This window comes from Salmo salar, chromosome ssa24 (assembly GCF_905237065.1).
Source record: "Salmo salar chromosome ssa24, Ssal_v3.1, whole genome shotgun sequence".
Classification (NCBI taxonomy): Eukaryota; Metazoa; Chordata; class Actinopteri; order Salmoniformes; family Salmonidae; genus Salmo; species Salmo salar.
The window spans coordinates 8,734,732-8,747,094 of record NC_059465.1 but is presented as its reverse complement, the minus strand read 5'-3'; positions in this window follow the sequence as shown (position 1 = coordinate 8,747,094).

The window sequence follows — 12,363 nt, the reverse complement described above, 5'->3', positions numbered from 1 at the left end:
TGCTGTCCTACTTTAGCTAGCTATGGTTGGTAAAGCGGGACAAATAAAATAAAATTACAATGACAAAATTGAAACATAATATTGGCAACTTTAATGTATTTTGATCCACCAGTACACCGTATGCACATTTACATCACAATTTGCCACAGTGGATTATTTATGACGGTTTTATAACCTTAACAGAAAAAAAGCTATGTCACTGATCTTACCGTGTGTTTCGCAGGGTGAGCTTCCTGTTTGAAGCTTACTCTGCCCATCTCTATGATGTCACACCAATGAAGTGATGTGATTTGGATCATGTGGTTTCTCTGCAAGGGCTTAGTAACAATATTTTTGATTTTCTCTTGTCATACCAATAAATAAATGCATCAGGATTATGATGTCCTACTCTTTCCAATTTTACCCTACAGTACATTCGGAAAGTATTCAGACCCCTTGACTTTTTCCACATTGTTACATTACAGCCTTATTCACACACAAACAATACCCCATAATGACAAAGCTAAAACAGATATTGAGAATTTCTTTAGCAAGTGTATAAAATAAAAAACCCAGAAATATCATATTTACATAAGTATTCAGACCCTTTTCTCAGTACTTTGTTGAATCACCTTCGGCAGCGATTACAGCCTCAAGTCTTCTTGGGTTTGACGCTACAAGCTTGGCACACCCATTCTTCTCTGCAGATCCTCTCAAGCTCTGTCAAGTTGGATGGGGAGTGTTGCTGCACAGCTATTTTCAGGTCTCCAGAGATGTTCGATCGGGTTCAAGTCTGGGCTCTGGCTGGACCACCCAAAGACATTCAGAGACTTGTCCCGAAGCCACTCCTGCGTTGTCTTGGCTGTGTGCTTAGGGTCATTGTCCTGTTTGAGGGTGAACATTCACCCCAGTCTGCAGTTCCGAGCGCTCTTGAGAAGGTTTTCATCAAGGATCTCTCTGAACTTTGCTCCGTTTATCTTTCCCTCGATCCTGACTATTCTCCCAGTCCCTGCCGCTGAAAAACATCCCCACAGCATGATGCTGCCACCACCATGCTTCAGGTTTCCTCCAGCCGTGACACTTGGCATTCAGGCCAAAGAGTTCAATCTTGGTTTCATCAGACTAGAGAATCTTGTTTCTCATGGTCTGAGATTCCTTTAGGTGCCTTTTGGCAAACTCCAAGCGGGCTGTCATGTGCCTTTTACTGAGGAGTGGCTTCCGTCTGGCCACTCTACCATAAAGGCCTGATTTGTGGAGTGCTGCAGAGATGGTTGTCCTTCTGGAAGGTTCTCCCATCTCTGCCCGAGTGATCTACCATTGGGTTCTTGGTCACCTCCCTGACCAAGGCCCTTCTCCCCACTATTGCTCAGTTTGGCCTGACGGCCAGCTCTAGGAAGAGTCTTGGTGGTTCCAAACTTTTTCCATTTAAGAATGATGGAGGCCACTGTGTTTTTGGGGACCTTCAATGCTGCAGAAATGTTTTGGTACCCTTCCCCAGGTTTGTGCCTCGACACAATCCTGTCTCAGACCTCAATGGACAATTCCTTCGACCTCATAACTTGGCTTTTGCTCTGACATGCACTGTCAACTGTGGGACCTTATATAGACCTTATAAGTGTGTGCCTCTGTTTTTTCACTTTGTCGTTATGGGGTATTGTGTGTAGATTGATGATAAAAAAAATATATTTACTCAATTTTAGAATAAAGCGTAACAAAATGTTGAAAAAGGGAAGGGGTCTGAATACTTTCCAAATGTACTGTATGTTAATTAAACGATTTTTTTTTATTTTTTTTGTATATGTTGAAGAACATCAGATATGAAATCTTCGGTGGCATTTTGTTTCTAGTGAAAGGTTATTTTACCAAGAGAGAACTAAATATACCCCGTCATACAGTAGTAAACTGTAGAAAAACTTTCATAATCAGCAATGAGGTTTCAGAAAATAAAATACATATTTTTGAAAGGCCAAACCCTTTAATGCTTTCAAGTCAAATCCCTCGGTATTGGCTTAGAGTAAAGTAAAGGTGAGGAAGATATCATATCTAACTATATCAATAGAAGGAACAGGGAAATAAGGAATGCAATACAGAATGGAAATACATTTGATAAATTTTACTGTAGGGAAAGGGCAGTCATACGTATCTTGCAACCCTGCTTCAAACTTAGACCATAAGAAACCAGCTGTCTCGAATGGTAAGTGCTATCAGGTGTATGTCCCAAATGGCACCCTATTCCCTATATATAGTGCACTGAATAGGGTGCCATTTGGGACGCAACCAAGGGGTGTTCATCATAGCAAAGAAAGGGACTGATACCTTTGTGTTTGCCAGCGTGCATGCACTGTGAATATTGCTTTTTGTATCCTCTGTGCTTCATCGAGTAGAAGATAACTGCTTCATGTGTTTCAATAGAGGGAAGACTTATACTAATTTCACTTCTACAGTATGTAACTTGTACCTACTAGAGGATCCTTGGCTGTAAATGAGGTATTTTCATTGACAAATAATACGTTTTTCTCTAATCCAAATGTCTCCACCTTAGCTTTAGGTTTCATCGGCCTTCAGGCCGGATGAGACTGTCTGCATCCCAAAATGGCATCTTATTTCCTTTATAGTGCTCTTCTCTTTATGGTGCCAGTTATCCTCCATCTTTGGCTGAGTACCCATCAGCGTCCCATGCATCTCCCAAAAGGATATCACTCCGACCACTTCCTCTGTGCCTATAGTTTCCATGCTGCCACACTCAGTAGTGCTCCTGAGGGGCCAAGCACTGTTTACCTTTGCCAGAGAGAAGGTTGTTTGTGTACCTTTCGGTATAGACCAGAGAGCTCTCCTGTTCTTGGACTGGGAGGAAACCAGAATGGAGTGTGGCAGCATGGAAACTATAAATCAAATCAGATTTGATTTGGATTTGATTTATAGTTTCCATGCTGCCGCACTCCATTCTGGTTTCCTCCCAGTCCAAGAACAGGAGAGCTCTCTGGTCTATACCGAAAGGTACACAAACAACCTTCTCTCTGGCAAAGGTAAACAGTGCTTGGCCCCTCAGGAGCACTACTGATTTGAGTTATATTATGGACCAGAGATGTGACTTGCACTTTTCAAGTTCTCCCAGTGCAGGCTGTGCACCCAGACCAAGCCTCCAGTTCAGATGTTTATTTTGGATCCCTCCGCACCTATCTATCAATCGCTGGCATTCCTTCAGCTGACGCTCAAGAAAAGGACACCGCAAGCTGTGTTCCCAACTTCCCTCCCTGCATCCCTGGCTTACCGTAAATGCCTGTGTTTTATTGCTTTGGGGAAACTGTGAGTGGCACGCTGGAATGGCTGAGAGGGTCTCGCGGTGTGTACCTGCTGTGAGCTCAGTAATACACCAGAGGGCCTGCTGAGAGAGGCTGGGCTACCCTCGTCACCCACCCCCTGACACTTTTATATGTCTGTTCTTACCAGCAGCTTGCCTCACTTTTTTTTTAATCTGCTGAGGTGGAAAATGTATGACTGTTCTAAAATGAGCAAGGCTAGCCCCTCAGTTCTAACTTCACAGAGGGTGGTGGTCAGTTGATATCTGTAACAGACGGCGGAGCAAAGAACACCTTGGCCTCCGCCATGTAGCAAAGGCTTTTTGTGATGCCACAGACAGGTGCACATTTTATTATAATAGCATGTAACTGACATAATGCCCGCCGATGTTCACGTGTTGACCTTCATTTGTGAATTATGTTATCGATTGGTCTACCATGAGGGTCTACAGATGCATAAACACGAGGGAAAGATGAACATATTTGCTCTTGCGTTGCTGTGTACTGTCCAGTTTCACTGTAAAGCTTAACGACATTCATTAGAATAGTTTACTATTCTCTCTCACCAACCTCCTTAAACTGGGATTAAGACAGACTGGGGCAAGGCTGGAAAACTCCCGGAGAGGAAAGCATGGATGGATTCCACACAAAACCCTCAGAGTGACCCTTTCATGTGGTGGTAAACAGTATCAGACGCATTCTGCTGGCCTGAGCTCATTTCCAGACCTCTTCATGTGGCGTGCACACACTCCTAATGTCCTTCATTAGTCTGACACGCACTCACATGAAAGACTTCTTCCACACCCGTCCTGGTTACCCCAGTTAGCTACTGTGGTGGAACAAACATCACAGTGTTCGTGGGAGGTCTGATATTTTGCGCACCTCAACAGCTGCTTACTTGTATATTCTGTTGCCGGGAAAAACATTACCATGACCACATGCACCACAACATCAACACCGCTATTGTTGCCTAACTATAGCTGACTAAGCATCCCATTTTCCCTTTTAAGACCTTTTTGGTTGTTATATTGGAGTTGTTGCTACCTCTTCCTCTCACCACATGGGGAGGCTTTCCTCTGACATAGCCTTGATGAGACTGTGAAAACGTAATGAATGAAAACGTAATGTTTCTCATAACCCCGGCCCCGCCATAACATAGTGAAAATGAGGAGAGGAGTGTCTCACTCACGCTCCGCTTCCTCTGACTGGGCGTCATACCCGTCCCAGGACTGTCTGCGGCTGCATCCCAAACGACACCCTATTCCCTATATAATGCACGACTTTTGACCAGAGTCCTGTATGGGCACCTCATCCTTATGGGCCCTGGTTAAAAGTAATGCACTATATAGGGTGCATCTATGCCCTGTCAGCTCAGCTCACTGCTCCCTCAATGTGGTCATGCCCCCCCAAAAAAAGCAGATGGTGGAAGGTTAGCCTTAGGTCACTGGAAAGGGTTCAATTCCTATGTTTCAAAGTTGAGGCGAGAGAGCCAAACGTCTCTGACGGTGTCCTGGTTTCCTGGAGAACCTGGGTATCAAATGACAATCGACCCCAGCCGGGCAGGTCTAGTTGTAACTGGGATGGGGCTGTAAAACGGAGGGGAGGCCAGTGGGTTGGGTTGGTCTGGGGCTTTTCTTTTATTCCCCTTTGTGCGCTCCTCTGATAAGACAGGTTGTGGAGGGCAGTGTCATGCAGGGACGGCTGAGGACTGACATCTGGTTGTTGATCATGATTAGTTTGAAATTATAAACTGGTGGTTCAAGCCCTGAGTGCTGATTGGCTGACAGCAGTGGTATATCAGACTGTATACAACGGGCATGACAACATTTATTTTTACTGCTCTAATTACGTTGGGAGCCAATTTATAATAGCAATAAGGCACCTCAGGTTTGTGGTAAATGGCCAATATACCACGGCTAAGGGCTGTGTCCAGGGACTCCGTGTTGCGCGTAAGAACAGCCCTTAGCCGTGGTATATTGGCCATATATCACACCCCCTCTGGCCTTATTGATTAAATAAAACAATGAGGCCGCGTACTGTGACTTTGATGCAAGACATCTATTGATTAACATTTCTCAGCAACTACAGCTGCCTTCGTCAGGGTTGTCCAACACTGTATCTCTGGGGTTAGGGATGAGAAAGCAGCTGTCTATCCAGAGCCATTGGAGAGATGCAATGGCTCGATCTCCCAAACAATGTTTAACTTGATAACAAGCCAGGCAACATCCCCTTTCCCCTGAGCTGGTTTCCCAAATGGGTCCCGCTTTTACTAGTAGCTATGTAAATGTCATGACATATTCCTCCAAGTACTCTGTCAAATTTCAATCATATAAAACTAGTGATTGTGAATTTTGAGGGTGTTGGAAGTGAAACTGGAGAATTCTTTGAAAGTGGTACGGGCCTTGGGGAATGCTGCCGTGCCCCACATGAGCGTTATTTTTTGTACAGATTTAGGAAAGTCACTGACAGCCACATCGGATTTCTGAATCTTACAATTTAGATCCTGCTGTGCTGAGATGTGCATTCACTTTCTATTGTTGAACCCTAACTAGGTCTTGTCGAAGCTGGTAAAGAAGATCAAAGGCTTTGAGAAGAAGTGCCGACAACAGAACATGGTTGAACTTGGCATGTGTCATGGACATTAAAACTGGCATGCTAACACTAAATATTAAGTGACCCGTCCAATATTGTGGTCTTTTTGGGAACAGCCATGTTCCACAGGAATACCACCATTTGATAAATAGGTGTCGCCTCTTCTGGCTGTCCTGATCAAAAACAAGATGTCTTTGCATGGCAGGTCATAGGTTTACCACATGTAGCTGATTGTCTAGGTATGCCAATACACTTGTGGATTTGAGGAAAGATTAGAATCACTACTTAAACCCCAGGGATTCCAAAGTCTTCAACTTTTTAATACAAGCTATTCTAGAATACCTAAATACCTTAAATAGATCAGTGGCCTGGGAAGCCACATGGGCATACAGAGACCAACGTTGTCCTGTTCGAGTATAGATTTACACAAAGATGTATTGAAGTTAACCTGAAATGTGTGGAAGCGGAAGTGCTTTGAACTGTATATGAATGGGGTGTTTGCAGATACGTTTTCCAAGCAAGAGCCCCATAATTTATAGCCATTCAAGAGTCATGCAATTAGGCCAGTCACACTAGGGAGAGGGTCTCTAGAATTTACAGTGAACTACAGCTCCATAGATCCAAAATGAAACAGTGGGTAAGGCCTCTTACATAACAGGTTTCCAATCCATCATTATTCAGTGTTTTTGATTGACATGGCTTAATAATGATGGAATGTGAAAACTATAATCACCAGAATGATTGTGTCACCTCAAGAGGTAGAAGGCTTCACAGAGCCTCCATTCACCTTCCTTTAGGTTGATTTCATTGAATGTATAACAAGGAGCTGGTTGTAGTCAGTTAAAGGTAGCCTGTAGTCCCTAGTTTGTCATAACATTAGTGCTTCTTGTTAGTGATTTAAAACTGTGTTTGCAAATAGATTTCAGCTTTCAGTCTGAATGCAGTAGTTACATTTGGCAATGCTTGGGCCAAGGGGGGGAAAAAACTAACTGAATGTACATTCTCTGCGGTAATGATGCTCTTACTGTACAATGGTTCTATTCTTCAGTTGCTTTTATAACCCGAAGAACATTACTCTGTTCTGAAGGTTTCTGTGTTTGGATGTGGAGAGGGCTGCGTCGCTCTCTCTCACTCTCGGTCCCTTTCTCTCACTCTCGGTCCCTTTCTCTCTCTCTCTCTCTCTCTGTCTGTCTGTCTGTCTGTCTGTCTGTCTGTCTGTCTGTCTGTCTGTCTGTCTGTCTGTCTGTCTGTGTCTCTGTCTCTGTCGTCTGTCTCTGTCTCTGTCTCTGTCTCTGTCTGTCTGTGTCTCTCTCTCTCTCTCTCTCAGCCCCCTGGGATTGCTGGCTTTATTTTCATTCCGGGAGTAGTGTTCCTATGAAACACAAGGGTCTCTCGCCAGGGCCATGTTTTCCTTGTCAGTGGCTACTGTTTTCTTTTGAGGTCTTATGTTCTCGCTGATGACTGTGCTGACGTGGAGCGGCATGGCGCTAAACGAAGAATTTCCCCCAAACATCTGCAGAACCGAGGCTAGAAGGGGAAAATCCTTAATTGAAAAACCCACACAGACGAACCCCTGTATGGTTCTCATTATTACTAAACATCCATTTATGGTGTCTGGTGCATGGGCTGTGCTCTGGTCTGTGCTGATGTCTACTCAACAGATGGTGGTGATCCATTGAGGGGATTCTGGCCTGTTGACTCTGATGTAGTGGTATGTTAATCATGTTATATGGGTTTAGTCATCGGATGTAGCCTTTGCCTTCTGAATGGCTGTCCTCAAGCAGGCAATCTGTATGTTTTACAGTCTACAGATGTGTGCCTGCGTTTCGAAATGAACACGTCCTTAAAGGGGGTGTCATTGGGGGATTTGTAATATTATTACGTACAGTACATATTTGTAGACACTGGGGGCTACGGATACGCTTTTCACAGTTTTGCGAATTTTGGCTGAATTTCATTGGTATGACGACATGGAAAAGGTGGGCAGATTCATGTGCTGCTCACGTGTTGGTATGTTACCCAGACAGATGCTTGGAGACAGCTAACCTGGGCTGGGATCAGTGGGGTGGGAAAACCTGGCCAGTACAAAGTTAATGATACAGTTGAGAACCACAAATCTGCAGAGGCCAGTCCAGTTTAAACACCTTGACTCTAAATCACTGTCACTATGTCAATAGCCTTGTTGAAGACACCTAGAGGACCAGGGCTTTGTTGAGCATGTGTTAATACTGAATGGTCAGTCATTAAAGTTGTAATTTACAGTACATGGGTAACTGTGTACTTTTAAGGGGGGGGGTGTAATAAGTTACATTGTTCAAATAATGGATCTTGTTTGACCCTGTGTGACAAATTGAAGCGTTTGTTGAGTTCCCCTCCAGGCTTTGATCCTGCACGTACAGCCAAATAGTTTCAGAAGTCTTCAGAACGTGGAGCACCTGGATTTGCTTTGCGTCTGTTTACAAGGTGAGACTTTGGCAGGTTAGTAATTGTTGTCATGAATCTTGTTCTGGAGGCAGCATTGCAGAGTAGGTCACAATCTGGCACAGCCACAAAGTCATACAATCTCCTAAGCCAAACTGCTAACCCTATTGCTTAACTTTAAATGACGACCAAAAAGCACATTTTTATTTTCATGAATTTTTACAATATAGCCAAATTTTGACTTTGCAGCTGGACTATCTAAGGGGAAATCGTTTAGTTCTACCTCCAGGACACGACTCGTGACAATAAACGTCAACCTGTTAGACTTTTGTGCCTGAACTGATTTAAAAAAATATATATTTAAGTCCACTGCTGTTTTGAAGGTTGGTGTTAAAATGGAATGGTCACATCTCAACATTGCCATTATGTTACATATTGCTTGGATGCAGAACAGAGCGCTAGCAGTGCCATGTCAGAATCTGGAGACCAGTGAAGGCTCAAGGAGAGGTGGGGAAAGGATGCAGAACGTGATAAATGAACGAGAGAATGTTGCTGCTCCCGAGTGATTTATTCTTGTACACAAATGTACAGTGTTTTTACCACACAGACGCCTTCGTCAGGTGAATCTGTGAGAAGTGGCAGAAAGTGGACCCTTTCGCTCGTACTTTTTCAGGGTATCCCGACAGTGTTGTGCAATGTTTGGACAAAGATTTAAGAGACCGATGGCTATGGAAACACAGAAACAACACAACAGAAAATTCACTTCACTATCAGCAGTTTAGCTTCAAGCCCTGAGGAATATGCTTCGATGGCTTTGCCAAAACCCTTTAGTGATTAAATGGTAAAACCGTACTACCCTTTGGCAGAGCCGTGGCTTTTGCAGTTTGCTATTCCTCAGTTTTTTTTGTTGTTGTTATCCTATCTTCCTTATTTTCAGAAGGTTTGATACATTTGAAGTGCTGTTAGATGACTTACTGGCAGGGGTTCCGGGAGAGGATGTGGTTTGTTCAATATGTATTATATAACTACTTAAAGGTGAACTACAAACATATTATTTGTCCCTATTCTCCTATATAAATGCATTTTTTTTCTTTATGAATGCAACAAAAATGTATTTTAGGATGTAAAACTAAAAGGGTCTTGCAGTTATGAGCATATTATGTCTAGACATCAGAGATTCACAGGTTGTGTCTCGAAAGGCACCTGATTCCCAATAAAATACACTACTTTTGACCAGAGTCCTATGGGCCCTGTTAAAAACAGTGCACTATATAGGGAATAGGGTGCCATTTGAGATGTTGGCCAGCACATAGTTAATACAAGTGATTTCCGCCAGCCCTGCGGCAGACCACTGGGGTCAGAGGGTCAAAACTGTGGCGAGCACACAAAGACTGGCCTGTTCCAGAGGATCCTTAGGATTCACTCTGGTTACAGCCAATGAATGACCTGTTTATAGGCTCTACTCTGACAGCTGAGGGACCCTCCAGCTACTTTTGGAGAGCGTGATGGGCCGTCTCAAATGGCATCCTATTCAATGCACAGTGCACTACTTTTGACAAGACCCCCATTAAAAGCAGTGGACTGTGTAGGGAATAGGGTGCCATTTGGGACAGTCGAGGGTGTCTCACCTCTGCATGCTATGCAGTGTTCTGCACATGTATACAAGCCCATCAGCTGGGAACAGGGGAACTTTTGTGAGGTCAGTAAAGTCATGCTCCTCCTGCCCATAACCATATAACTGTCACTGACCCCTGGTAATGTATCAGCACCCTTAAACAATGGCTCCATTGAGCTCTGAGGGGCAAAGTCCAAGGCCAATGTCCACAAAATAAGTCCAGAGAAGTAGATGGGGTTTAATTGGGCAACTGATCACATGGTCCCACAGCTCATTGGGGGAGCATGAAAGTTCAGGTCATAAAGAAAAGGTGGTTATAGATGTTGTTAAATGCAGTTATTTTGTGAGTGTAGTCTTGATTTTGGCTTTTGCTATTGCTACTAAAGAAGAGACTCTTGTTCTTTGAAGCCAGTGGTCAAGACAAGAGAGGGAAGTCAGAAGTATTTTGTTGATTGTTTTGTGGACAGTAATTACATCTTACAGTCTACACTTCAGTCATGGGCAGGGTCCAAGAGATGTCTTCAGGATGCATTTCATTATGTGAACACACAGCAGTTATCCGCTTGTGTTATCACTTAACCTAATTGGGGCTGCACACCATCTCTTTTCCAACTGGGCCTATACTTACTCTCCCATAATGTTTTTTAGGAGGGGAGTCCATGTCTGCGTCCCAAATGGCACCAGACACCCTACTACCTAAATAGTGCACTACTATCGACCAGGGCCCATTGCATTAAATAGGAAATATGGTGTTATTTGGCACCTGTCCATTACAACCGACCATGGCTTCTCTCTGTCGTCCTCCTTCAGAATGCTCTGTTGGTGCCAGGTGAAGTGACCCCTAGCAACAGCAGCGTCTGTTTAGGTTGGAGATGAGACGACATGGAGCAGAAGGATAAACACAGTTCGACATGATTGATTCATCCCGCTGTCAACATTTTTGTCATTGCCTTGAAAGCCCAAGAGACTTAGAGAGTAACATAATAGAGAAGATGAATGTATGTCCCCTCCGTCCTCTGATATCTTCTCTGGTTTGTAAATCAGAAACTAAGTGAGTTATTGACTATGGTGTCTGATGGAATAAACATGGGGTAGTATGATGCAAACACTTGCAATGGAATACCGTTACAGCTTATTCAAGCTTGTCTCCGTTCCATCCAAACCTACAGATAATCAAGTTGAACTAACGAGTGTATGATGTGTGATGGTAATTTTGAATGCATCCAAGTGTGACATATTATGACAGAGGTTTCTATAAAAGCTATGCCAAGTTTCTTCTTTAGTATTTATGTACCAGGGCCTTTTTCATCACTGGTAGACCTGCTTAATTCTTTTACTATCACATGACATTTTCAATATTTTTTTTCCTCGCAACCGTAACAGCTAGCGCTCAGGAAGTTTCAAATGATGAATAACTGAATAGAATCGGTGTATATTTGTTAATGTACATTCTAGAGTTGACTACTGCTAATGAAGACCCTTGCAGGCTAGTCTGTGTCAATATCAAGGTGCCATATTAATAACTTACCCCTTGGCTATGGTCATTGTGCTATTTTGATGGTGTTGTGTCAACCGTTAGAGCCAAACGTTGGAGTAATAGTACTAAAGCTCCCTTTTGAATGTCTGGCCCTTAAAGTAATTTATACTCTATGAATTACGAACTGTCAAACACTAGGTCCGCTTCCGCTATGCTCTGAATCTGAACCCTAGGCCGACGTATTCATTACGTCTCCAGTGTTCTTAGTCTGTTTAATTGCAACCATTTATCAAACCTCTATGTGTGACTGGCCAGTGGCTGGCTGGGGGAGTTCCCCGAAAGTGTCCCAAATGGCACCCTATTCCCTTTTTAGAGTGCACTTCTTTTGACCAGGGCCTATAGGGATTAGGGTACCATTTGGGACATAGCCCCTGTCATTCAGCACTGTTCCGTTCCACTGTAACATCCCCTAGTAATGTACCTGTCTGTATTGTTCCCTTTGGACAACATTATTTGAACGTGCTAATGACCAGATAAGGGTTTTAATGAGGTTCTTCTGGAACCCCAATTAAGGATGATGTCGGGTGTTTTCCCTGACTCCAGAGGTCAACCCTGTTGGAGTGTGGGGGTCTGAATGTCTTGTCTGCGTCTCTGGGTGGAACCTGATCTGCCTTCCTGCATTCTCATTCAAGTGCAATTGTATTTTGGGCTCTTGTAAATTGGAGATATGACTTTACAGTCTGCTAAGTCTAGGATAGCAAGGGTGGGGGTTTTGTGTTCAAATCTACTGGGATAATAGAAAACTCTTGAAAACGAATAATACAGACAGGGAATTGAAATCCAGGGTTATTTTCCTGAAGTGCATGCTCTGTTGAAGCTAAACTTTTAAAGCAATAAGGCAGAATCAGGAGGTGTTTCTGAGATTTGTTTCTAATGTTATGGTGATGTTGTCATAACATGCAGATCTTTGTTAAAGTTAA